Source organism: Lissotriton helveticus, chromosome 11, assembly GCF_964261635.1.
Source record: "Lissotriton helveticus chromosome 11, aLisHel1.1, whole genome shotgun sequence".
NCBI lineage: Eukaryota > Metazoa > Chordata > Amphibia > Caudata > Salamandridae > Lissotriton > Lissotriton helveticus.
The window spans coordinates 497,793,814-497,821,315 of record NC_136072.1 but is presented as its reverse complement, the minus strand read 5'-3'; positions in this window follow the sequence as shown (position 1 = coordinate 497,821,315).

Sequence of the window (27,502 nt, the reverse complement as noted above, 5' to 3'; positions counted from 1 at the left end):
AAAACAAAGGTGTGTAATTTATGTCCTCCTAACATTAGGGTTGGCTCTCTGTTGGCTAAATACAAGCTGATCATTTTTTAAGCCAGACCTATAACCCTGATTTCAGTTAATCGCAGCATGAGTATTTGATGGTTCACCATATCAAATGCGGCAGAGAAGTCCAGCATAATGAGAATTGCTAACCATCCACCATCTGCTAGAATGTGAATCTCCTCAGTGGCCGCAATTAGTGCTGACTCTGTACAATGTCGCAGTCAGAAGCCTTACTGCAAGGAGTCCAGTTTATGGTTTGACTCTAGAAACTGTACCAGGTCTTCGTTTAGGCCTTAATCGAAAACCTTAGATGGAAACGGGAGACAATAGATTGACTGATAATTTATGACCTCCATAGGGTCTTGTGAGGGTTTTTTGAAGATAGGGTGCACACATGATTTTTTCCATCTATTAGGGAAAGGCCCTGAATCAAGAAGTTTATTCAGGAGCGGTGCGAGCTGGCCTGCTATGGTGGTGGGAACCAAGTGGAGTACTGATGGTGGACATAGATCCGATGGAGATCCAGAGGTCGTAGTCAGTATGAGCCTTTTAATGCTCATCTGAACTAGTATCTTTATGAAGAATAGAAAACTCTTTACATTCTGTGTTTACTTTATTGTAAAGGTAGTCTGCTAATTTATTACAAAAGGCTAAATCAGGTGTAACTTGTTTCCTTTCATCAAAGTTAGAAAATGATCTAACTTTCTTAAAATGTTCTCTGGCTAAATGTTTTTTCCTCTATAGAACAATATTTTCACCATCTTCGTTCCTGAACCCTACACCTTTTTTTTCTGATCCTCCAACTCAGTCGTATACCATGGGGCAGACACCTTATTCCCACGATTATGTTTTTGTTTTTCAAGAGTTAGGTTAGTAACCACCGATTTGATCCAGCCAGCAAAATTAAGAGCAGCCGAATCCAGGTTTGGTATCTAGACATGGCCTAAGACAATGTTGGGCTGTGTCCAGATCAGGTGTATTTATTATTCTCCAAGGGAGTATTATGACTGCATTCTCCCTGGATCTCATTTTAGGGGTGTCTGCAGGGATAAATAACTCAAAGAACACTGCACTGTGATTGGTCCATGTCAGGGGTAAAGCTGTCTTGAAGGAGATCCAGGGGTTATTAGTAAAAATACCATTAGGAGTATGCTTGTGTTGGGACGGGAAGTCTCCTGCATGTCTCTGGAGAGAGTGCTTCCCCTCCCTTATGCTAATCTCCAGGTAAGTCACTCAAAAGCTACTGTATAGTTTCTAGATCCCTACCTCAGTGAGCATGACAATCATACATGTCCACTGAGGGTCTCCCTGTTTACATGGATTGAGACCCTAGAGCTTGGCTCTGAGGTCGAGGGGGCATGCCTAGTGCACCCATATTTTTCAGAGAGTGGCTACTGCCCTCTCTATTAAGGATGTGGTAGACTGATAGTGATGGCAGCAATAAATCTATAGTCAGGAGGGGTGAGTCCCTAGGCACCCTCCTGACCAAGTCTGTGCAGTTTGCTATGCCTGTGGGCCTGTTGCCTTTGTCTGACTGATGTGTGTTTGAGAGCCCGTGGGTGTACAGGGGAAGAATTTGAGCCAGTGTGAGGAATGCGAGCTGTTCTGATGGACATCCCAGCTCCCCTGTCCCCCTCCCTATTTCCTTGGAAAGACCTGGTGGGCTGGGGTAGACACTCCGCTCTTATCTGGGTTTAGCTGCACTAACTTTGTAGAGAGGACCCTCCCCCACTGGTCAGGGCCTCCAAGGCTGGAGTTAATTAAAATTCCTCTCCTGGGGGTTGCACAGCCTGATACAGAAAGGGACCTGGTACATGCTTTACCCATGCATTGAACACGCGGTGAATGGTTTGTGATTGGAGGTGTATTCAGGATGCAAAAGTAGCAGACCCTCTGATTGGATGAGTCTGTCAATCAGAGGTGATAAAAGTCTGGCCTGAGTAGTCAGCTGTTGTTCAAGACTGGTCTATGACTGAGGAGGCGGCCACACGAGAGCCATCTGATGATAGCCAGGCGACCCGCAGTGTGAAGGCAGGAGATAAGACTCTGTTCACTGCGTCTGGAAGGAAGGCATCAGCAACATTAAGTACCAGCTGTGTTCGTGAGGCTTGGAGGAGCGTTCGCTTTGAACCAAGGAAATTACAGACAGCTGCCCAAGGTGTGGAAAGGAAGCTTGCGGCACATCACCCAAGGTGTGGAAAGGAAGCTTACAGCACATCACAGAGGCTGGTGGAAAGAAGCTTGCAGCCCATGAAGGGAGCCAGAGAGGAGGAAGCTTGATTCTAGTCTTTGAAGGTGAGATCAAACCCCCTCTAAGCTCCTCCCTTGCGCTGTGGGAGCCTGTACAAGCAGTAACTGGGAATAGATGCCAGTGAAGCAGGCCCCCACCTTTCTTTTTGTGATCTCTGAGGGTATCAGGGTGAACTGGCACTCTGTCCAGCCACTACACTCCTACAGCTAGCCAGTGGCTACTGGACTAGTGGAACTCCAGTGAACTGTGCCAAGACATCCGGCACCTGTGATCAGATCCCTGACACCACTAGAGCGGTGTCCTCACTCACAATGGGAGGGCACTTCTGTTGCTTTGGGTGGGGAGTTATGGGGCTGATCACGAACATTTGACTTCACATCATATGCTGAAACTATATCCTTTCAATACAAAGTTTGGTATCAAGGCTCTAGTGAATGAGAGCAGCCCTGTGTAACATGATCTGTAATATGCAATGTTTACTGTGTGTTTTCATGTTAACTGTGTTTTTATAGTGCTTGGCGTCTAGGCGCTATAATACTGTTTGGGGTCAGAAGTCTGTCCCAGAGGGTTGTAGAGACTTCTGGGTTTCACTGTTTATCCTAGTTTTATGTGTATATGTGCAGAATAATTATCTTATGTGTATTAAGGTACTTTTCTTTTATAAAAAGTAAAGCACTGACTGGACATTGAGTTTATCAGCTGGTGGTACGGTTTACACTGTATTCTGAATGTCTAACCCCACCTCACCTCCTTGAGTAAGCCTTGGACTGCTCTGTCTCGCTACCCTGAGAGAGTCAAGTGCTGGAGAGGAGTACTTGGTTATCCAGTTTTGGGTCCCTTAGTACTGAGGCCCCAGGACACCAGTGAGGGAACACTCCAATTGATGCGATTGGAGCGCAGTTACCCCTGAGTGCCCTGGTGCCCAGGAAGCCGGGTCTAACAGCTTGCCTTTTTGAGTTGGCCCAGTCATGATCTGATCAAGGTGAAAACTCCTAAAACAGTCAATTAGATTACTTGAATCTCTGCACTCTCTAGACTCTAAATGAAAATTAAAGTCGCTCAATACTGTAAAATTGGGGAAGGAGAGGGAAAGGGAGAGAAAGGAGAACGAGAAGGAGAGGGAACTGGAGATGCTGAAAAAAGAAAGGGAAAGACAGGAGAAAGAGAAGGATAGGGAATTGGAGAAAGAGCGGATAGCCCTAGAGAAAGAGAAGCTCAAGTTAGCAGCTGATAGAGGGCTTAGCTCTGTGGATGGTGCATCCACTTCAAAGTCCCAGGGAAAGGAAAATACCACCAAGGTACCAAAAGAATGAATACACATGTATGTCCCTGGCACTGATATTCTCAGTTGGATGCGTGCCTTTCATCTAGCATGTAAGGCTCAAGGTCTTAATGGTCAGTCCAAAGCAGCGACTTTACTGAGTCGCCTCCCTCGGGAAGGGACTGAAGTGATTGAAAGGATGCCTGAGAAAGACAGTCTGACATATGAGTGCATGAAGGATGCTTTGATTAGGCGGTTTGGGTTGAAACCAGCCCAGTACTTGCAGAGGTTCTGTGAGAACAAGAAGGCAGAGGGGGTTCCTTTTGAGAATTGGGTCCATGACATAGTGAGAGACTGGAATGAGTGGGTGAGAGGGATGGAAGCAAATGATTACCAGTCCCTAAATCAGGTGATGATTGCAGAGTGTCTCCGGGAGGAGTGCTCTGTCCCACTCAGACAGTATTTGTCTGACCTTCCTCAGAGGGATCCTGAAAAAACTTGCAGTGATGGCAGATAAGTGGCTTGCCAACAGAGTGAACAGGGGGCAGGGGCACCCCCTTTCCAAGCCCAAGGGGGAGAAGAACTCCCAGCAGGCTGGCCCTAAACCAGAGGGGAAGGGCCAGAACGGTTCCCAAGGCTCTCAGTCAAGACAAGAGTCTAAGGGGAACGGGGCCTCTAGTCAGTACCAGGAGGGGAAAGGAGGTAAGGGTCCTTTCCCTCCCACGGTGATTAAATGCTATAAGTGCCACCGAGAGGGACACTTAAAGCCAGACTGCCCAGTGAAGGATGTGGTGCCAGTGGCACCTGTGATAGCAAGTGTGCTTTCAGTGGGGGCAGACATGAAGGGAGGCCCAAGTGAGTTTAACTTAGTCACCAGGGACATCTGGGAACTTGACCCATAAGCCCTTAAGCATATTCACCCTAACTCAACGGGGTATAATAGCGTGGCAAGTATCAATGGAAGAAAGGTTCCTGCCATGAGGGATACTGGTGTCCACAGGACTATGGTTGAATGCAAATATCTCAAACCTGAAGAGATCATTCCTGGTTCCAAGGGGTATGGACTTGTAGCTAGTGGTGATGACATGGAGTACCCTCTTGCTAGAGTGCAGGTATAGGTGAATGGCAAGAAGGCCATGGTCAATGTCGGGGTGCGAGAGAAGCAGGGTGCTGAGTGCTTTCAGGGGAATGATCTTGTTGAACCTAGGTTAGTGGGAAACAACCCTTACAACGCAACTATTACAACGCACACCGTTACAACGCACACCATTACAACGCAGGATCCGTTACAACGCATGCCTTTACAACGCATGCCATTACATAGCAGATGCTATTACAACGCATGCCATTACAACGTAAGTATTGGTAAGTATGTTATGTTTTTTAATCATTTTTTTAACATGTAAATTAAATACATTAGTTTAAGTAATAGTATATATTTAGTTTTGGGTTATGGGGTACAGGGGTATTTTTAGGTTTCAGGGCTAGGTATGGGTTTTGGAATACAGGGGTATTTTTAGGTTTCAGGGCTAGGTATGGGTTTTGGGGTACAGGGGTATTTTTAGGTTTCAGGGTTAGGTTTGGGTTTTGGGGTACAGGGGTATTTTTAGGATTCAGGGCTAGGTTTGGGTTTTGGGGTACAGGGGTATTTTTAGGTTTCAGGGCTAGGTTTGGGTTTTGGGGTACAGGGGTATTTTTAGGTTTCAGGGCTAGGTTTGGGTTTTGGGGTACAGGGGTATTTTTAGGTTTCAGGGCTATGTTTGGGTTTTGGGGTACAGGGGTATTTTTAGGTTTCAGGGCTAGGTTTGGGTTTTGGGGTACAGGGGTAGTTTTAGGTTTCAGGGCTAGGTTTGGGTTTTGGGGTACAGGGGTATTTTTAGGTTTCAGGGCTAGGTTTGGGTTTTGGGGTACAGGGGTATTTTTAGGTGTCAGGGCTAGGTTTTGGGGTACAGGGGTATTTTTAGGTTTCAGTGCTAGGTTTGGGTTTTGGGGTACAGGGGTATTTTTAGGTTTCAGGGCTAGGTTTGGGTTTTGGAGTACAGGGGTATTTTTAGGTTTAAGGGCTAGGTTTGGGTTTTGGGGTACAGGGGTATTTTTAGGTTTCAGGGCTAGGTTTGGGTTTTGGGGTACAGGGGTAGTTTTAGGTTTCAGGGCTAGGTTTGGGTTTTGGGGTACAGGGGTATTTTTAGGTTTCAGGGCTAGGTTTGGGTTTTGGGGTACAGGGGTATTTTTAGGTGTCAGGGCTAGGTTTGGGTTTTGGGGTACAGGGGTATTTTTAGGTTTCAGGGCTAGGTTTGGGTTATGGGGTACAGGGGTATTTTTAGGTTTCAGGGCTAGGTTTGGGTTTTGGGGTACAGGGGTATTTTTAGGTTTCAGGGCTAGGTTTGGGTTTTGGGGTACAGGGGTATTTTTAGGTTTAAGGGCTAGGTTTGGGTTTTGGGGTACAGGGGTATTTTTAGGTTTCAGGGCTAGGTTTGGGTTTTGGGGTACAGGGGTATTTTTAGGTTTCAGGGCTAGGTTTGGGTTTTGGGGTACAGAGGTATTTTTAGGTTTCAGGGCTAAGTTTGGGTTTTGGGGTACAGGGGTATTTTTAGGTTTCAGGGCTAGGTTTGGGTTTTGGGGTACAGGGGTATTTTTAGGTTTCAGGGCTAGGTTTGGGTTTTGGGGTACAGGGGTATTTTTAGGTTTCAGGGCTAGGTTTGGGTTTTGGGGTACAGGGGTATTTTTAGGTTTCAGGGCTAGGTTTGGGTTTTGGGGTACAGAGGTATTTTTAGGTTTCAGGGCTAAGTTTGGGTTTTGGGGTACAGGGGTATTTTTAGGTTTCAGGGCTAGGTTTGGGTTTTGGGGTACAGGGGTATTTTTAGGTTTCAGGGCTAGGTTTGGGTTTTGGGGTACAGGGGTATTTTTAGGTTTCAGGGCTAGGTTTGGGTTTTGGGGTACAGGGGTATTTTTAGGTTTCAAGGCTAGGTTTGGGTTATGGGGTACATGGGTATTTTAAGGGTTCAGGGTAACGGGTATTTTTAGGGTTCAGTTTTTAAATAAATAATTTTAAATAATTTAAATAATTAATTTTAATAATTTTATTATTTTTTAATATTAGTTCTTTAATAATAATTGTTCTTTTTAAAATAAACTATTTTTTAAAGTATATATATTTACAAATTAATTATTAAAAAATAATTTAATTTATTAAATTAATTACATTTTAATAAATGACATTTAAAAAAAATATATATACTTACCTATACTTACGTTGTAATGGTATGCGTTGTAATAGCATCTGCTATGTAATGTCATGCGTTGTAAAAGCATTAGTTGTAAATGTATCTGCGTTGTAAAAATTGCATTGTAACGGTGTGCGTTGTAAAAGTTCGCGATGTAACGTCATACATCCAGGTTAGTAGCAGGCCCTGAGGCCTATATGGCCTGGATTTCATCAGCTGTGCTCACTACGGCACAGACTGAAAAACTGCTTCCTAGTGAAGTGGGGACCACTCTAGTGGAAGAGACACTAGAGGGGAACAGGCCAGAACAAGAACTAAGGGCAGATTCTGAGAAGGCACCTGTCCTGGTGTCTGCACCGCCTGCTCCAGTTGGAGAGGAGGGTGAGCATCCAGAGGCGGATAAGGTGTTGGAGTCTGGGTCCCTGCCAGAGCTGCAGGAGCTGCTTGAGGCAGGAGGACCGTCCCATGAGGAGTTTTGTAAGGCACAGGTTGAGTGTCCTACACTTGTTGGCCTGCGAACGACTGCTCAGGAGCAGGTCTCCACTGGAGTAGTCGGAAAGCACAAGGTGGCTTGGGAAGATGGACTCCTTTACAGTGAGCCTGCTGACCCAGAGCCAGGAGCCAGCAAAAGGTTGATGGTTCCTCAGCTGCACAGGAATTTCCGCTGCAGCTAGCCCACGATGTACCCCTAGCTGGTTACTTGGGCATCAAAAAGACAAAGGACAGGTTAGCACCTCTGTTTTACTGGCCAGAAGTTGGTCAGGAGGTGGAGAAGTTTTGCCATACCTGTCTGGTCTGTCAGGCCTGCAGCATCTCTGGTGGCCCGATGAAGGCACCCTTGGTTCCCCTACCAGTCGTGGAGGTACACTTAGAGAGGGTGGTGTGTCTTCCCAGGAATGACACAGTTTCTTTACTTGCAATGGCTGAAGAGTTGGAAGAGGAGAGTGAGTCCCTCCCTGACTTATTGCAAGGTGATGAGAAGGATGTTTCATTTGAGGGACTTAAGCTTGCCTCTGAACTGACACCTGAACAGCAGGTGGAGTGTAAAGAGCTGCTGGGGAGATTGTCCCGTCTCTTTTCACTTACCCCAGGGCTGGCGCCTGTCTGTGCGTTTGACACAGACACAGGGGACACCCTGCCTGCTAAGAAGCAGCCCAGGAAGGTGATCTGGACTGAAGAGTGTCAGAAGGCATTTGTTGGATTGAAGGCTGCTCTATGCAATGCACCTGTGTTGAGGGCCCCTGATTACAGTCAGACCTTCATTGTGCAGACAGATGCTTCAGACAAGGGAGTTGGGGCAGTTCTTGCCCAGCTCAATGAAAAGGGAAGGGAGCATCCGGTGGCCGTTATCAGCCGCCGACTACTCCCCAGGGAGCAGAACTGGTCTGCAGTTGAAAGAGAATGCTTTGCCATAGTGTGGGCCCTTCGAAGATTCAGGCCTTACTTGTTTGGTGCAAGGTTTGCGGTTCAGACAGATCACAAGCCCCTCAAGTGGCTCATGGCAATGAAGGGGGAGAACCCAAAGTTGCTCAGGTGGTCCATATCTCTGCAGGGACTAGATTTTACTGTGGAACATAAAGCATGCTTACAGCACGGTAATGCAGATGGACTTTCCCACCGGTTTATCCAATCAGATGATCGGTCTTCTCCCACTGGGAAGTAAGTACCGGCCATTCTGATCTGGGGCGGGCATATGTTGGGACGGGAAGTCTCCTGCATGTCTCTGGAGAGAGTGCTTCCCCTGCCTTATGCTAATCTCCAGGTAAGTCACTCAAAAGCTACTGTATAGTTTCTAGATCCCTACCTCAGTGAGCATGACAATCATACATGTCCACTGAGGGTCTCCCTGTTTACATGGATTGAGACCCTAGAGCTTGGCTCTGAGGTCGAAGGGGCATGCCTAGTGCACCCCTATTTTTCAGAGAGTGGCTACTGCCCTCTCTATTAAGGCTGTGGTAGACTGACAGTGGTGGCAGCAATACATCTATAGTCAGGAGGGGTGAGTCCCTAGGCACCCTCCTGACCAAGTCTGTGCAGTTTGCCATGCCTGTGGGCCTGTTGCCTTTGTCTGACTGATGTGTGTTTGAGAGCCCGTGGATGTACAGGGGAAGAATGGGGATTTGAGCCAGTGTGAGGAAGGCGAGCTGTTCTGCTGGACATCCCAGCTCCCCCGTCCCCTTCCCTATTTCCTTGGAAAGGCCTGGTGGGCTGGGGTAGACACTCCGCTCTTATCTGGGTTTAGCTGCACTAACTTTGTGGAGAGGACCCTCCCCCACTGGTCAGGGCCTCCTGGACTGGAGTTAATTAAAATTCCTCTCCAGGGAGTTGCACAGCCTGATACAGAAAGGGACCTGGTACATGCTGTACCCATGCATTGAACACGCGGTGAATGGTTTGTGTTTGGAGGTGTATTCAGGATGCAAAAGTAGCAGACCCTCTGATTGGATGAGCCTATCAATCAGAGGTTATAAAAGTCTGGCCTGAGTGGTCAGCTGTTGTTCAAGACTGGTCTATGACTGAGGAGGCGGCCACACGAGAGCCCTCTGATGATAGCCAGGCGACCCGCAGTGTGAAGGCAGGAGATAAGACTCTGTTCACTGCGTCTGGAAGGAAGGCATCAGCAACATTAAGGACCAGCTGTTTCTGTGAGGCTTGGAGGAGCGTTCGCTTTGGACCAAGGAAATTACAGACAGCTGCCCAAGGTGTGGAAAGGAAGCTTGCGGCACATCACCCAAGGTGTGGAAAGGAAGCTTACAGCACATCACAGAGGCTGGTGGAAAGAAGCTTGTAGCCCATGAAGGGGGCCAGAGAGGAGGAAGCTTGATTCTAGTCTTTGAAGGTTAGATCAAATCCAATCTAAGCTCCTCCCTTGCGCTGTGGGAGCCTGTACAAGCAGTAACTGGGAATAGAGGCCAGTGAAGCAGGCCCCCACCTTTCTTTTTGTGATCTCTGAGGGTATCAGGGTGAACTGGCACTCTGTCCAGCCACTACCCTCCTACAGCTAGCCCGTGGCTACTGGACTAGTGGGACTCCAGTGAACTGTGCCAAGACATCCGGCACCTGTGATCAGTTCCCAGACACCACTAGAGCGGTCTCCTCACTCACAATGGGAGGGCACTTCTGTTGCTTTGGGTGGGGGGTTATGGGGCTGATCACGAACATTTGACTTCACATCATATGCTGAAACTTTATCCTTTCAATACAAAGTTTGGTATCAAGGCTCTAGTGAATGAGAGCAGCCCTGTGTAACATGATCTGTAATATGCAATGCTTACTGTGTGTTTTCATGTTAACTGTGTTTTTATAGTGCTTGGGGTCTATGCGCTATAATACTGTTTGGGGTCAGAACTCTGTCCCAGAGGGTTGTGGAGACTTCTGTTTTTCACTGTTTATCCTATTTTTTTGTGTAGAATAATTATCTTATGTGTATTAAGGTACTTTTCTTTTTAAAAAAGTAAAGCTTTGACTGGACATTGAGTTTATCAGCTGGTGGTACGGTTTACACTGTATTCTGAATGTCTAACCCCACCTCACCTCCTTGAGTAAGCCTTGGACTGCTCTGTCTCGCTACCCTGAGAGAGTCAAGTGCTGGAGAGGAGTACTTGGTTATCCAGTTTTGGGTCCCTTAGTACTGAGGCCCCAGGACACCAGTGAGGGAACACTCCAATTGATGCGATTAGAGCACAGTTACCCCTGAGTGCCCTGGGGCCCAGGAAGCCGGGTCTAACAGCTTGCCTTGGTGAGTTGGCCCAGTCATGATCTGATCAAGGTGAAAACTCCTAAAACAGTCAATTAGATAACTTGAATCTCTGCACTCTCTAGACTCTAAATGAAAATTAAAGTCGCTCAATACTGTAAAATTGGGGAACTCCATACATGATTCCAAATAGGTCTGTGCTAAGGAGATGAAATTATTCCTTGAGGACGGTAAATTAGGGCCCCATTAAAAATTATCTTGTTGTTAATTATAAAATGAAACATAGTATCCTCTTCCACTAACTGAGGGGTGGCTGTGAAATTAGCCTTGATAAGATTACGATGGATAATAGCAATCCCACCTCCCCGTTGTGCTTCCTTATCCACTCGGAAGAGTTGATAGCCTTCTGGGATGGCAACATTTAAATCTGATTCAGAGGCATTATTGGTCCATGTTTCTGTAAAAGTCGGCCAGTTCATATTTATGTTTGGGGAGCGATCTAGTGTTTAATAACACGCATACGAGTGGTGGGGCTGATAGTTTGTGATTGAGATTGAGTTGGGAGCCTATGTCCATAATGTTAAAAGTTGAGGCAGCCGTCTGCTTGGTGTGGTAACATAATCGCAAGTGGAACAATGCCATTTGAGGGTAGGCTCCTGAGGATTCAATGGTGTGCACTTACTTTGAGTATAAATCTTTCAGATGTGTGTCAAGGCATCTTTTGTATAAAAATGGGGTGAATATTGGGCAGGGGTTCTTGTGCATGGCGCATTCCATGCACGGATGGGCACAGACGGGCTTGCCTATGGTGCACCAGCTGAGCGCTAGCGGCGCACCCGCTGCGCACGTCCGGTCGCATCTGCATGTCCATTTATAGTGTGCCGAAACAACTAGTACGCTGACCCAAAATGGCAGCCCGCTCTAACTTGCCGGAAACCAGCCAAGCGGACAGGGCTGAAAGGATCGGAAGGCAAGACAATGTTAAAATAGCAGCAACAAGAAGTAGCAAGTTTTAAATATAGCAGCAGGAAACACTAAATTTGCAATACAATTTTCCCCCTGACCTATAACACAGCTCCTTACCAGAGTGTTTAGGCAGCGCTTTGCGGTCGTGTCAGCGTGCTCATTTATAGCGTACTGAAGCAACTAGTATGCTGCTGCGCACCAAAACAGACCAGGGTGGCGAGGGGACCACATCACCTTGCACAAGCCACCGGGCAATGCCTGCTGTCCCATGGGCAACCTCAAATTACTTTTGGCTCATAGGCCAAGTGGGGCGTGCCTCTTTTTATTGCATGCCGATGGGTCCCCTTTGGCAAGATTTCAGTTCGACAAGGTGCTTGGTTTGGTGCTCATGCCTGTAGGATTTGACTCATGGATTTCAGATCTTTTTTTTTCAGAATTGGGGCGGCCACTGAGGTGACAGCAATGAGACTCTCTGGTTAGGTGGTGCAGAGGATTTGCAGACGTTCCTCTGAGTGTTACACGCGCTTTGTAAGGTTGCACATGCTGTAGGATTGCTGCTAACCCTTGTTTCTTTTCATTCTCTCCAAGGTTTCCTGCCTGATTCCTGTGTAGCCCTGGTGCACGCTGAGGCGGCAGAGTTGATGGAAGTGTGGGTATTAGGCCATTCTTATCGGCAGCGGATTAAGTATGTTTTTTCTGCAGGTAGTTTTGAGGACCGGCCCGCCAGGAGGGCTACCATGTGTCTTTCTATGGCTTTGTTTGGTGCATTTAAGGAATACCCTTGAATCATGGCTACCCAAAGGGTGTACACCCCCTGGGATTGTGGTGGAGCATCTTGGTGGCAACGGTTTGGGTCAGGAGGGGTTTATGTGGAATATTGATTACAGAGATGGGATGGTTAGCAAAGAAATTCCCTCAGTCAGCCATCATGTGGTCCCACATCATCCCAAGGATGCAATGGTGAGGGGTGAGTCGTTCAGGGCCCTCATTCACTCTGTCAAGCATATTAATAAGAAGTTAGACAAACTGTTTAGATCACCCAAGTTTCAGACTACCCCACATGGGGGCATCCAAGGAAACCACTTTTTTGTCCAGGATGGGGTTTTTCTTGAGAACATCCTAGCCTGGTTGATACATCAGCTATTTCCGCATGACCTTCTTGGGGGAAGGCCAGATAGTAGGTGATGTATGCTGGCCTGTGATGGGTGAGGCCATGATGGGTGGGGCACTTCGGAACAAATGAAGGCATCCTTTTACTTTGGATAGGTGGGGATCTTACAGGGCCCTCCAGGGGGTGCATTGAGCAAGTTGGCTAGAGGGTGCAGGGGTGTGGGAGTGAACGCTGCCAACAGGCACTTGCAGCCAATCCCTGCACAGGCACATAGGTATTCGATAAAAGCATAATAAAATTGCCTCAAAAAGCTGGCACTCATGTGATTTGGAGGTCCAAAGCCAAAGAAAGCCAATAGTTAGTTAACAATATAAAAGCAATACAAATGTAAGTCAATTTAAAAGAAATGTAGCACTTAAAAAGAGGCCAAATTAAAAGTTCCCACCACACAGAGAACCACATATTTATTTATGCTGAGTGGTAGACAAAACATAGCTGTTTCCAGTGTCCGCAGGCGATGTTCCCAGAGGCACACCTCGGAGCAAATTGATAGAGTAAATATGTTCCCATCTACTCCTACAGCAGCCGCCGAGGGAGCAAATTCAGTCAATTGATATTCTAGAGAGCCTGGATCCAAACCACTATGTGCGGAGCCAACCCAGGGAAGCCACAGACACATTGCATGCGCAGTGCAATGAAACGTCCTTACTTGCTTACTTAAACTTAAACCAACTTAAAGTATTCTTGCAGTCAGAGCCACTGAGAAAAACGTCAGCATCCTTATTCCGACTCTGGAATGTGAAAGGAAGCTCCCATTGTTCGTGAGAGTGGCGGTGTGAGCACAGCCTTGACAAAGCCCTGGCTCAACTTGCCATTTAGGTCAAAACACCTGTTGGCTGTTCTCTTTCTCAAATAACTCATCTTGTGAAAAATTAAAAAAAGAATGAAATGGATTGAATAAAGTGGTGAATGAAAATAAAAAATAATTATCTTCACTTATTTTGACACAACACAGTAATCCAGGTTGGTTGAAGTTAAGATAGTTATTTTTTATTTTCATTCACCACTTTATTCAATCCATTTCATTCTTTTTTTAATTTCTGTCCAGCGTAACAATAGAATTGACCTACGTTGGGACTGCCCATGTTGTAACGCAACATGCTCAGACGTGAGTCCCTTGCTCACTTTGCCACTGGATTCAAGCAAGCATGGCTGAAGACTGCTGAAATGCTAGAAACCGGTGCTAGGAAGCTTGTTTCCGTTCCAGGGAAGGCATGGCTTGGCAGTTCGGGCTAGACTGTTCCCATGAGGCACAGGGTCAGACTGATTTGCATATGGCCATGTCTGAACTGGGGTGGCAGAGTGGGCTAAAGAACGAGGATGGATTAAATCCAGATCTGTAGACTGGGTGTGAGTCTTTGATTGGTTCAGATGCTCCGTCCATCACTACCCCCTTTTGTACCGCATGTTGTAACGCAGACAGGTTTTGCTGAAGCACATCTATCGTGGATGTGACAATGTTACCTAAAGAATACATTCTAGATGATAGGGTAGTCATACCATTGTCCACTGCTGCCAGAGGCTTTTCTAAGTTGGCCCTGTCAATCTCACCCATCCTTTCAGTTGCTTCTTGTTGAGATATTTTCCATATCTCATTATTGACAGCATAAAGGAATCGCTTTTGATGTGGTTTCCGAGGACCCATTAAAAAGTCTCATAAGTCCTGGTCATGAGATAGAAGGGCCAAATGCAGTTGTTCCTGAGAGAACGTTGAGGTTTTTAGCCAATCAAAGCACACCTTCCCAACACTGTAAGTTGTTACCACCCTTGAATGTTCACTTTGCACATATCTCATGTCAGGCCTGTTGGCTGTAAATTCCTTGATGTTACCAAGGAATCTATCCTGACACTTGTTAGTGTATAGTGCCCACACTAACCATCCCTTCCAAATGAGATCTGATAAGTTATGTACACTCTTATGCAGCATAGTATCAATAGTGTTTTCATCATATGGTGTCAATCGCTGCCAGTTGTTGAATCATGTAAGAGTGGGAATCCTTGGCATGTTCAAATTTGTATCTTGGCTAAGTCAAGAAATGTTGACTGCTGCACAGTTTTGTTCAGGAAAATCATCTGTTGCGGTATTAAACAGGACCGAATTCGAGCCTCAGTTCCCTGAACCTGCCAATCTTAATCCACCAGATAGATTTTACAACTACTGTATCCCTCAAAAAGTCGAAACCATGTACAGAAAGCTCAGGAAGCAAAGAAGCAGAGTAAATCAGCTTAGTGTCAGTTAACATATTTTTCTTTTCAGGTGACGGTGCAAGCCTATAATAAAATTAATTTGGGTTAAACGTGTCATAACCAGGAAAATAGTCAAACATCTGTGCGAATGCTTTTGAACTACCACTTGGTGATGTAGGGCAATATTCCAATTGTGTAAAGGTAATACTTCACAAGGTATACTAGCTTTGTGTAGAAAATGGTTACTGTAATGTTGAAAACAGAAAATTTCATCAGAATTAGCTATACCATTATATAACTCATTGGAGAAAAACACAGTGGAATGTTCTTGATCTTCTAACATTTCATATACTGCATCAATGTTCCAATCATCAGAAATAGCACTGGGGTGATAATGTAATTTAAGGTCATTTTAAACAAATGCAGAATTTGCAAGAGTTCAGTGGGACCATACACATCAAACAATACCATATCCCATGAAATCCCACCCGGAAATGGAACAGCTGAAATGTTCATGAGGGACAAGTCTCTTTTCTCGTGGTGTGATGATGCGTGTGGTTTCAGAACCAAATTTACAGTGTATACTGCAGAGCGTTCTGGGACAAAATGTCAATTCCAAACCAAAACCAATCCAAAGGTCAGGAACTGTAATGCAACTGTAATCCAAAGGTGTAACCATGGAGAAACAAAGTATGTTCTCTTTAGCCAAAGATAGAAGACACGTACCTTCAGCTCAGGGGGCAGGGGAGGTGGGGGTGTTGGTGCTTCCAATGCATCGGAATAGAAGTCATTAAAGTCGATGAAGTATTCAGAAGCAATCCAGTCTATCTTGGGCAGCTCAGCAAGTTGGTTCAAAGTAGATGAAGACTCAATCTGTGGTACATTGACGTACACCTTGTTCATCTCAGGATTGTGAATTGAAATCTGTTTTTCTGTACTTGTAGACTGCACAGTTGTCGTTGTTTTTGAAACAGGTAGAAGGCATTCTTCATTGTTGTTGTTTACTGTTGTCTCTTGTTGAAGAGCGCAGGCTACATTTTTAAGTAAAGCTTCCAACTGATCCTCATGTATGGCAGAAAGAAGAGATTGGTCGCTACCCAAGAGTCCATGTGGCTTACTGTTGAGAATTGGCCACGTAGTGTGGTTTGATCAGATCAATAGAGACAAACTTTTTGTCTCGGCATCCGACAAGTGGCTGGAGAAGTATCGTTTGTGTACCTTGAACAGCGAGGACAGGCATAGGGTAAGATGGCCCAAACTCTTTCATGTCCACAATCTTTTCTTGGACCAGATCCCCGATCTTTAGGATCCAGCCGGTTCTTGTGGGAACAACATTCCTTTCTCCAGTGATGGTGTGTTTTACTTGGACGTTGCTTTGTTCGTCCAGGAAATCATTCAATTCTTGTCAAACAGCCAAATGTTCATTGATGTCAAATAATGTTTCTGCCACCACTGTGTTGGCATTATCGATGTCTGGGACCCACATCTTAACCCCAAACAGGATCTCATAAGGAATCCAACCACCAAGGGATTTTCTTGGCATATTGTTCAAAGACCTCTGGATCCCACAAAGCCCTCTGGATCCCATATAGGTAATGGGCCCAACTGCGACTAGAGCCTAATACCCTTGCTTTCAAAGACTGTTTTAAGTCCTGGTTTCTCCTCTCCACAGCCGAGTTTCCCTCAGGATGGTATGGAGATGAGAAAAGCAGAATCACACCTAAACCTTCCATGGCCTCTTTCTAAGCCCGAGAGCTAAACGCCAGACCCTGATCAGAAAGTAGTGTGCCAACTGCTTATGTCCCGATTAAGATTTGCAGATCCTTTATAACACTTTGGGTGTCAGCCGATTGCTGTGGCCATACCCACAGGAATCAAGAGCAGGAAACAACTGTGACCCAGATGTACATGTAAGCCACGTCTGATGATAGGGGGCGCAATGATCTAAATAAACACAAGCCAGATGCTGGTTCAAAATCAAAAGAGGTGTCTGGGATGGATGCGCCACGGTGGGACCCTTAATCTGCTGACAGATGTCACATCTAAGGACAAGCACCTAGGTTCATCAAAGTCCCGTTTTGCGAGTCTGTAATAGCGATTCATAAGGAATCGCTATTACAGACTCGCAAAACGGGAATCATGTACAAATCGCAATTTATTTTGCGAATCCTACAGCTTCCTTATTTGCGATTAGCAAATTGCTAATCGCAAATAAGGAATGACTCCCCATTCATTCCTATGGGCCCAAAGGCCCATAGGAATGAATGGTGACTCATTCCTTATTTGCGATTAGCAATTTGCTAATCGCAAATAAGGATGCGATTTCAAGGGTGCCAGGGGCGTCCAAAGGACACCCTGTGGCACCCCTGAAATGTAAATTTAGCCTGATGTTGCGCACACACATGTCCAAAGGACATGTGTGTGTGTAACATACCACTTAGAAAAATGCACTAAAGTTTTCGCTATTTACCACGAAGTCAGACTTCGCTGTAAATAGCGGCCAGAAATAGCGAATTCGCAAATAAAAAATGGTTAATGAATTGCATTTAAGTAATCTCAAATAGAGATTCCTTAAATGCAATTCCTCGCAAATATGCGATTTCGCTATTAGCGATTTTTGCATTTGGGATGATGAATCCCAAATACCAATACGAAAGTCTGGCCCTTTGCAAGCCCATTTTCCAATGATGAATCTAGCTAAAAGTCCTTGGTCTGTTTGTAAAGACTCAGACACCAATAGCATTGCTGCAATTGAGAAATCGTAGCAGCCACTCCTGAGTGTGTAGAAGCCAGACCCTCATGTACAGCCAGCATTAATCCTAGTCTGCGATCACTGTTTGGTATTACTCTGGCCCCCACTCCTGGAATCTGAGCACATGGTGTGTTTTGTGCATCTAGCTTGTAGTACTACTTGAGTAGAAATCCTTTCAGCAGGTGTGTGTCTTTACATGCAGAATTTATGGCCACCATGATGTTTCTGTCCATTCTCGTACTTGAATGAGTTATTGCAGCAACTACAGCAGTTCGAACTGTCGCCTTTGCAGCTACATCAGTCGGTGAATTCCCTGCAGAGTGAATGCCAACACGTTAATGACTCAATGTATGAATGACATGAGCCCATAGCAAGCATTCTTTCAACTTTGCCACCTGTTCCCAAAGCAACGTGTACTTCACTGTGCTGCCTTTTGAGCCCCTGAATCAATTCTAGCTCTAATAACACAATAATACAAATCACACACAATAAGTGTGAGAAACCAGCATCCGTATTCTGTAGTGCCAGTGCTAGAGCATTAAATTCTGCCAGCAGTGCCATGTAATCACCTAGTGACTGCATTAGGTTTTCTTCAGGATGGAACATTCTATCGTGCATACAGCCTTTTACAACTGCGCTGGCAGCTGAATATTGGTGTTTGGTCTCTACAGCAGGCTGAGCAGAATCATCAGTGTGAATGATGTAGTCATAGTGATCTAAAGGCATAATTTCTTTCGGTAGAGGATATTCTTTCTTGTATTGGAGAAATGCTTGTGTTTATAATGTAGAGTCAAATCTGTAGTCTACATCTGTTAAAGTGAGGGAGTTTGCCCATTGTATCCATTTTGTATGTAGAGATTTAGCGTTCTGAACACTTGCTCTGGTAACCGCCCCCAAAGGTTGGTACTGGTATCACGACAATAATACGTTTCCCTTGAGCTAGGAAACACTCTCTCACTATAGCAGTCTCTACTGCTGTCAGTATTTTTTCAGTAGGTGCAAAATGCATTTCTGCATTGATATAGATATGCGATTTATATGCATTTGGTACTGTGTCACCTTCATTGAATGTGACATGTGTGTACCCTGATGCACCCGCGATTACACGGCTCACCAGGTTTGTTATGTTTACACGTGTGTGGATATGTTTAGAAGCTATCATGTCAGCTTGAACGGAACATAAGATTCCTGTATGTTCTTCTGTCCAATGTGGGCTTGAAAAGTCTGGACGAATAAGATAGAAGTATGGTTTTACCTGTTCTGCCAAAAGTTTGAAATCCTAATATGGATTGTAATCTTTTCAGAGTCATCGGAGGTTGGAGCAACGCACATTTTTCTAAAAAAAGCACTGCCCGGCTCCCGTACTTGACAGCTCGTATCCCCGAAACAGGACACTGAGGTGAGCAATTTTTGATTCTTTGAAATTGAATCTATAGCCCATATGAGCAAACCCCAAGATTATGCAGTCCATTCTGGTCAAGTGCTCTATCAGGTCATCGTCCTTTAAGTATATGTCATCGACATATGACAATGCCGGCTCATCAAAGTTTACAAGTAGTTCTGTGAAGCTGGTGGAAAACAGCCTGGGGCTATTCTTATACCCCTGTGGTAAATGGTAAAATTGTTTTTGAGAACCCAGTGCCCTTAAGGCTGTCAAATATCTGCTTCCAGGCACTATTTTTTTGCAGAAAAATCCATTTGAGATGTCTAGTGTTGTTTTGTATTTCTTCTGCACATTGCTATTCATAAGTGTAGCACTATGTGCATTTTTTACTGCGAATGTGTGAGTAGCTGAGTTCAAATATGTGTAATCTAATACTAGACAATATGATTGATCTGGTTTCATTACTGGATACAGAGGATTATTCATTGAAGAGGTGCAACTTTCAATCATGTCTTCATATTCAAGTTGTTTAAAGATTTCCCTAACTTTAATGTTTTGCTTCATTTTTTATTGGCTATTGTCTTGGAGGCTGCGGAGTTGTCCTTAATTGTATGTCATGATAAGATGAACTGTCATCCCACCCCACATGGGTGCGGTATAACGTAGGAGATAGCACTAAAGCTCACTCCATGGCATACGAGTGTTTAATTGATTCTGAAACAAGGTCAGAGAAGGCTGGTAAAATCACACTTTCCCCCTTTAGACAATCCATTACAAAGTCAGGTGGCCAATATTTTTCGGCCAGTAAAATGTCATAACCATTGGTGAGTTCTTCCCAAAAGAGGACATTAATAAATCTGGGCACGTCCCCTTCCAACCGTAGTTGGACTTTGTGTAAACAATGTGAAATGCTTACCCAGGTAACCAGTGTTTCCATTGTGATATACTCACTCATTACTACACCTACCAAACAATCCATCATGTTCTGGCAAACTACTGCGGCTTCTGCTGCGCTGTCCAGCATCATGAATGCCCATTCCCCGTTCCGAAGCAGAGTCCTCAAAATCTGTGGCATGCTTGACCTTTAGTCTGGCTACCTTCTTCTTTTAAAATTGGGGTTTTGATATTTTAGGCTTGTCTTCCTGTTTAATTATGTATTCAGACAAGCGTTGTGAGTCCTTTCTTGGTTTCAAATTCTCTTCTGATCTGCGCTCTGATTGTCCTCCTTTCTACGAACATTTATCGAATGAATCCTGAAAGGAAAAAGAGGAACGTATCCTGTTACTTATCAGATAGTTTAACATTGTCACAGTTACATTAATTGTAATGTTTTTGGTAGATTCCTGTGTAGGAGACCCACCCCGTGATTTAGTTGTTTCTTTGTTTTTCTTATTGTCCCTCTTCTTCTTTGTTGAAGAGTTGATGCTTGCTTAGAGTTATCCTTTCCAGAATAACTTTTCAATTGTAGGTTTCCACGTATGGCTTCCAAATGATGTCTATCCCAGCGTAGCATAGGTTCCTTAATTAATTTCAGGTGATTCGAGCACCTGCCGGGCAGGAGTCAGATCCCTTAGACGTTGGCGTATAGCTTACTGCTCGGCCTAGGATGTCATGTCAGCCCCACAGCGCTTCCAAAATAGTTATTTAAATAGGTGAGAAGTCGGTAGCGAGCAGGCTGTACAGAGGTTGGCAGCGAGTTCAATTTAAAAGCATACATTTAAAGACATTTCCATATAATTTTCAGCATTGAGGATTTTAAGCATGCCTCAATGCATACATCGAAGTACTCTATAATATGCTTAGGCAATATTTGGAATGCCATAATTTTGAAGTAGGGACCTTGAGCCGAGTTCCTCTCTTCTATAGGGCATCTCCTAGAACCCTAGGCTGGAGAAAGCAACCTTACCATACTAGGGGACTTCAATTTACACCTGGAAGCCCACAAAGACCGCAACACCTCAACCCTCTTAGCAGAACTAGAACCAATGGGACTCTCTCAATTAGTAACAAAACCCACCCACTCAGCAGGCCACACTCTGGATGGTCTATTCACTAACAATAAGCAAATCACTCTAGGAAACATCCTCCCCTTCCCTTGGACAGATCACTGTGCGATCTTCTTCAATATTCACATAGCAAATCACACCTCCAATCAACTAACTCTCCCCCCCCCAAACAATTCAAGGCCTAGAAAAACATCTCCCCTACTGCCCTCAAATCACATCTCCTATCCTCCCAACACAATCCACCGTATGAACCTGAGGAAGGAGTTATGCAATACACTTAATGGCTCCACTCAGCCTTCAATACCTTAGTCCCGCAAAAAAACACCTCCAAAAACAGAAAAATACTAACTATGGGCGGAAAATCCGTTCCGCTCGTGGAATTTGCGGATTTTCTGCAATTTTGCTATCCACGAATCTCGCGAAATTGCCGAAAAATCCGCAAATCCGCTCGCGGGCGGATTTCAGTTAAGCAGGTGCTCGAGTTGAAGAAAGCTAACTTTGTAACCATTTTAAAATGGTGCCGGCAAGCTGCCAGAGTTGCAACTTGCAAGTAAGCAACTCTGGCAGCTTGCCGGCGCCATTCTAAAATGGTTACAAAGTTATCTTCAACTCGGCACCTGCCTTAACTCTGTAAGTGCTTCCTGTGGGCCAAAAATTAAACCTCAACAGGAAGCACTTACAGATATAAATAAAGCAGGTGCCCGAGTTGAAGCTCAAATTCAGTAATGTTTTAATCAGCCAAAAACATTAGTGAGCACGGTCGAGGCTGGGCAAGTGTGCCTTAACCCCATATCTGCAGTCGAAAATTAGCTGTAATACTCGTGGGAGGTTTTTAAATCCATGAGTTTCTCTAGCGCAATCCCTGTGTAGTTCCTGTGACCAGGAGGCTGCTTTCTTCTCACCTGCTGCCCTGCTCGCTCTCTGACCCTTTATACACAAGAGGCATGTTGACACGCATAGAAGCCCCGCACCACACACTAGCGGTGTCAAACGTCTTCCCGCCCTTTCCCAACTATGATGGACAGCTCACTCAAGGGACCTCGGCGCCTTTTGGGCCGGTGGCAAAATTACAGGCACACATGGTCAGTCGAGACAAATCTTCTGGCCCTTTACGCAGCTGCAGTGTAGGAAAAGCACTATACATTTACCCAACGAGGTAACACTTACTGATTAGCCAGTAAAAGTACTCCAGTTGAGTAGAGGTATTGCACAAAATGGTGGCATCTTCGTGGATAACTATGCAGGGCAGGATTCATTCTGGCACGAGGCTCCTGTTACAAAAATTAAACCTCAACAGGAAGCACTTACAGATATAAATAAAGCAGGTGCCCGAGATGAAGTTCAAATTCAGTAACGTTTTAATCAGCCCAAAACATAAGTGGGCACGGTCGAGGCTGGACAAGTGTGCTTTAACCCCATACCTGCCGTCGAAAATTAGCTGTAATACTCGAGGGAGGTCTTTGAATCCATGAGTTTCTCAAGCGCAATCCCCGTGTAGTTCCTGTGACCAGGAGGCTGCTTTCTCCTCACCTGCTGCCCTGCTCACTCTCTGACCCTTTATACACAAGAGGCATGTTGACACGCATAGAAGCCCCGCAGCACACACTAGCGGTATCAAACGTCTTCCCGCCCTTTCCCAACTATGATGGACAGCTCACTCAAGGGACCTCGGCACCTTTTGGCGCGGTGGCAAAGTTACAGGCACACATGGTCAGTGGAGACAAATCTTCTGGCCCTTTATGCAGCTGCAGTGTAGAAAAAGCACTATACATTTACCCAACGAGGTAGCACTTACTGATTAGCCAGTAGAAAGTACACCAGTTGAGTAGATGGAAATTGCAAAAAAATCCTCGAGTTCGCGGGAAAATCCGCAAATTCACGGACTTTTTTGCGATTTCACGCGAATTCGCGGACCGCAGATCCGCAAAATTCGCCCATACTTAAAAAATACCATCAGCCCCATGGTTTTCAGAAGCACTCAGGCTCGAAAAACAAGCATGTAGAAACCTAGAAAGACAGTGGCGTCATAACTATGACCAAACTGAGAAAACACGCTATAAGTTAGCACTTACCAAATACAAACACCTCATAATCACTGTAAAAAGTAAGTACTATCTTAACCAAATCTAAACAGCACAAGATTCCACCAAACAGCTGTTTCAGGTCGTCACCAGACTATTTGGCCCCAAACCTGTCCCTTCCATAAATCCCACTCAAACACACTGCGACTCTCTAGGCACATTCTTTCAAGAAAAAGTTAGTCATATCTATACTAACTTTGCCGCCCATTTCTCTACCAACAATCAGAAAATTGATCCTACCGATAACACCAACACATCCATCTCCTCTCAATCTGGCCTCACTTAGAATAGCACCCTCCCTACCCTTCAGGACTTCACCTAAGTCACGCCAGACCAAATCCTAGACCACATCGCATCCATCAAATCAGGATTCCCCAATGACCCATGCCCCCCCACCATACTAAATATGATACCCGAGATCATTGCCCCAGCACTAGCCAATATCTGTTCACCACATGAACTTATCCATCAATATGGAAAAAAACAGTAATTAAACCGCTACTAAAGAAACATAACCTCGACCCTACAGAAACCAAAAACCATAGACCCATCGCCTGTCTCCCCGTCCCTGCAAAAATCTTCGAAAAAGTAATCAATACACAGCTGTCACAGTTTATTAATGAAAACAATCTCCTAGACAACACCCAATTCGGATTCAGGAAGGGCCGAAACTGCCCTCATCAAAGCCTCTGACGAGATAAGAATGATACTTGATCAGGGAGGAGTCGTGGCTTTGGTGATGCTAGATCTAGCAGCAGCATTTGACACGGTCGATCATACCACACTTATCAACCGTGTCTCTACCATAGGAATTAAAAATAATGCCAAAGCCCTCCTAACATCCTTCCTCTCCAACCGCTTCCATTCAGTAACGCTAGGCGACTTCACATCCCCACCCTTCACCTTCCCTTGTGGTGTTCCTCAGGGATCCTCGCTAAGTCCGTCCTTATTTAACATATATGTGTCCGACTTGGCGAGGGTCATCAAGCCTCATGGCATGCGTCTGACTACATACGCCAACGACACACAACTAGTAATAGAGCCCCACAATGACGGAGAAAAAGTCGCAGCAAATTTCCAAACTGGAATGATTGCAATAAGCACATGGATGGCAAACAATTGCCTCAATTTAAACTCCGAAAAACAGAGGAGATGATCTTTGGCATCTTCTCCCCCAGCTGGTCTCCATCCTGGTGGCCAGCGGAGTTGTCTCCACCCCCATCCCCCATAACAAAAGTCAGAAACTTAGGTGTCATCTTTGATGATAAGTTATCAATTTTGCAACACACCAACAAAGTTGGCTCTTCTACATTTTATACCATCAAAATGATAAAGAAACTCCTACCCTACCTTCCTCCAAATGTGGGAAGAACTCTCATGAGCACGCTAATCATGTCCAGGGTAGACTATTGTAATGCCCTTTTCCTCAATGCCCAGGAAAGAGTGCCTAAAAAAACTGCAAATGGTCCAAAACGCAGCAGCAAGGATCCTGACCAACACTCCCAAACTCAAACCTGCATCCAATCTAATACATCAGCTTCACTGGCTGACCATCAGAAGCCGAACAAAGTTCAAGGCCCTATGCATCGCCTATAAGGCAGTAAACAACACAGGACCAGAATTCCTAAAAAAATACTATGCCCCTATAAACCAACCAGACCCCTACGCTCCTCACCAGCAAATCTGATAAATGTCCCCAGAACTAAAAAATCTTCCTGGGGCGACAGAAGATTTACAGTCGCCACTGCCAGACTATGGAAGACACTTCCCCTTCACACCAAAAACGCCCCTCCCTCCTTGCTTTCCGTAAACAACTCAAAACCTGGTTATTCAACCAATAACTGACCAGCTCCGACTCTGTCCCATCCTCTCCCGTCCACAGCGACAAGACACCAAAGGGTATTTGCGCGCTTAATAAATTGCATAAATAAATAAATATTTTTTAGAATTACCATTTGTACATCTGAGTTATTTAATCATTTTCCTTTTTTGTAGAACAGTACGGTGTCAGGGTACTACTGCTGTCGGTGAACTGTTGGGAGCTTTAGTTTGTTTCTGTTTTTTTAAATAATTTTTTTATTGAGTTTTTTGGGCAGTGGTAAATTGCATATATTATACAGCATATATAGCGTACAGTACATATAACAAAAGAAGGCACAATTATTCATAACAATAAGACTACAGAAAGAAGAAACACCCTAAAGAAAGAAAAAGAAAAAGAAAAACTAACCAGAATACTCATATCCAAGTTGCGATCGGTGACCATAATTTTTGGCCAAAGATCTTCCTTTTCCGACCCTTAAATTTGTAAACGGCATTCTCCAGCCTATAAATATTTAATAGTTTAGATTGCCAATGACAAAACATTGGCGAATCCGTGTCAAGCCAGCGGGAGGTTATGCAAGATCGTAATACTGCCATTGCAATAAATAGAAAACCTTCTTCAGCTGCCGATAGCTCGGTAAGTTCCGTTTGAATTCCAAATATTATTAATGCAGGTGATAAGATGATATTGACATTCAACACAATATTCAAAAATTCTTGAACTTTAAACACAAATTGCAAAAGTTTCGGGCAACTAAAGAGCATGTGGTTTAAATCAGCGGCAAAAAGCCCACAACTGCTGCATCCAGTCCCCTTTAGAGCTTTCCATTTTGCTAGTTTTGATGGTGTATAATACAGGTCAAAGACAGACATAAAATGCTGGCTTTTAAGGGAACCATTAACTAGAACCCTATTACCCACCTCTAGAGCCCTAGAAATATCAATTCCCTCAATTCCCAAACTTCTTTGCCATTTCTCCACATAGAAATCTAAGTTATCTGGCATTCTGTTTAACATTAATTGATAAATTACACCGATTTTATTTTTCTTCCTATAACTCTCCAAAACGTCAGACGTGTGCATTAAATCAGTGTGTAGTAAATTATTAGATTCCAAAAAACTGCGAATCTGCAGAAATTTAAAAAAATCGCCTCTAGTGAGGTCAAATTTCATCTGTAACTCAGCAAACGAAACAAAAGATCCATCTTGATATAGCTGCCCAGTGAACAAATCTGTAGACCGTGCCAACGGTGCATGACAGGATCAGAAAAAATCCCGGGTAGTAAAGGGTTCCCAAATAGTGGCGTATAGTAATTTAACTTAGATAGGAAATAACATTTCTTATTAATTTGTTTCCATAGCTGAAATACAGATATCATAATCTTGAACTTGTTTTTTTTTATAATAACTGGGTTCTGAAAATTTTACCAGACATTGACGCACTTCAGTTCCCAACAACATTTCATATATAGATGGTATTAAAGATTCGTCTAAACTGTAATCTTGGAATAATAAGATTCCCATCAATTTGAGAGTGATAACCCAATAGTAAAGTCGGAAACTAGGGATGCTTAAACCACCACGTACTCTCGGAAGAACACACCACTTGATGGATCTCCTGGTACGGCGATAACCCCAATAAAAACCTAGATATAGTTCGATCTATTTTACTAAAAACTGATGAGGAAAAAAGAAGTGGTATGGTGCGAAAAAAATAAAGAAACTTTGGAAGTATCAGCATTTTCACAACGTTTGTACGGCCAACAAGGGATAGATGCAAATTATTCAGTCTCTCTAATGTCCTATTAGTAGAAACTAACAAAGGATCCATATTAAGCCGGACTATGTCCTCTACCTTCGCAGAGATTGTAACACCAAGATATGCAGCTGTCGAAGCCAGAACGACACCACCTGGTCGACCAGTAGAGGAATGTAGTATTTGGGTTTTTGAGATATTGAGCTTGTATCCTGAGAGCCTACCAAACTCATGGGCCAGTTCTACAATTTTCGGTAGCTCTAAGACAACATCAGTAGTCACAATGGCGACATCGTCTGCATAGGCAAGGACGTTGTGCTCAAACTGATACAATTTAACCAAAGGAATCCTTGTGTCTCGCATAAGTTTAATCAGGTATGGTTCTATGTATAGCGCGAAGAGTAGTGGAGAATAAGGACAGCCTTGTCTTGTTCCCCTGCTGATCGAAAAAGGGTCGGACATCTCCATGCCAATACGAATTATTGCCGTAGGGTTACAATACAACGCCTGAATAGCCGTAATAAATTCAGATGGAAAGCCCTTCCAAACCAGGACAGACCACAGGAACCCCCAGTCAACCCTGTCGAAGGCTTTTTCAGCGTCCAACAGGATGACCCCGACCGGGGATTCCGTGGCCTGTGCCCAGTCTAACAAAGCAATAATGTGTCTAACATGATCTGTGGTATCTCTCTTCTTAATAAAACCATGCTGATTCTTACACACTAAGTTGGGCATTATATCGTTCAATCTGTTAGCCAGAATTTTGGAAAAGACTTTGCGGACAACATGACCACCCTCAAGCTTGCCACCCGGAAGCACCACCAGCTGATCCGCGCCGCCAAGAAAACTGCATTCAAGGACCGGCTGGACAACAACGCACACAACTGCAAGGAACTCTTCAACATCGTG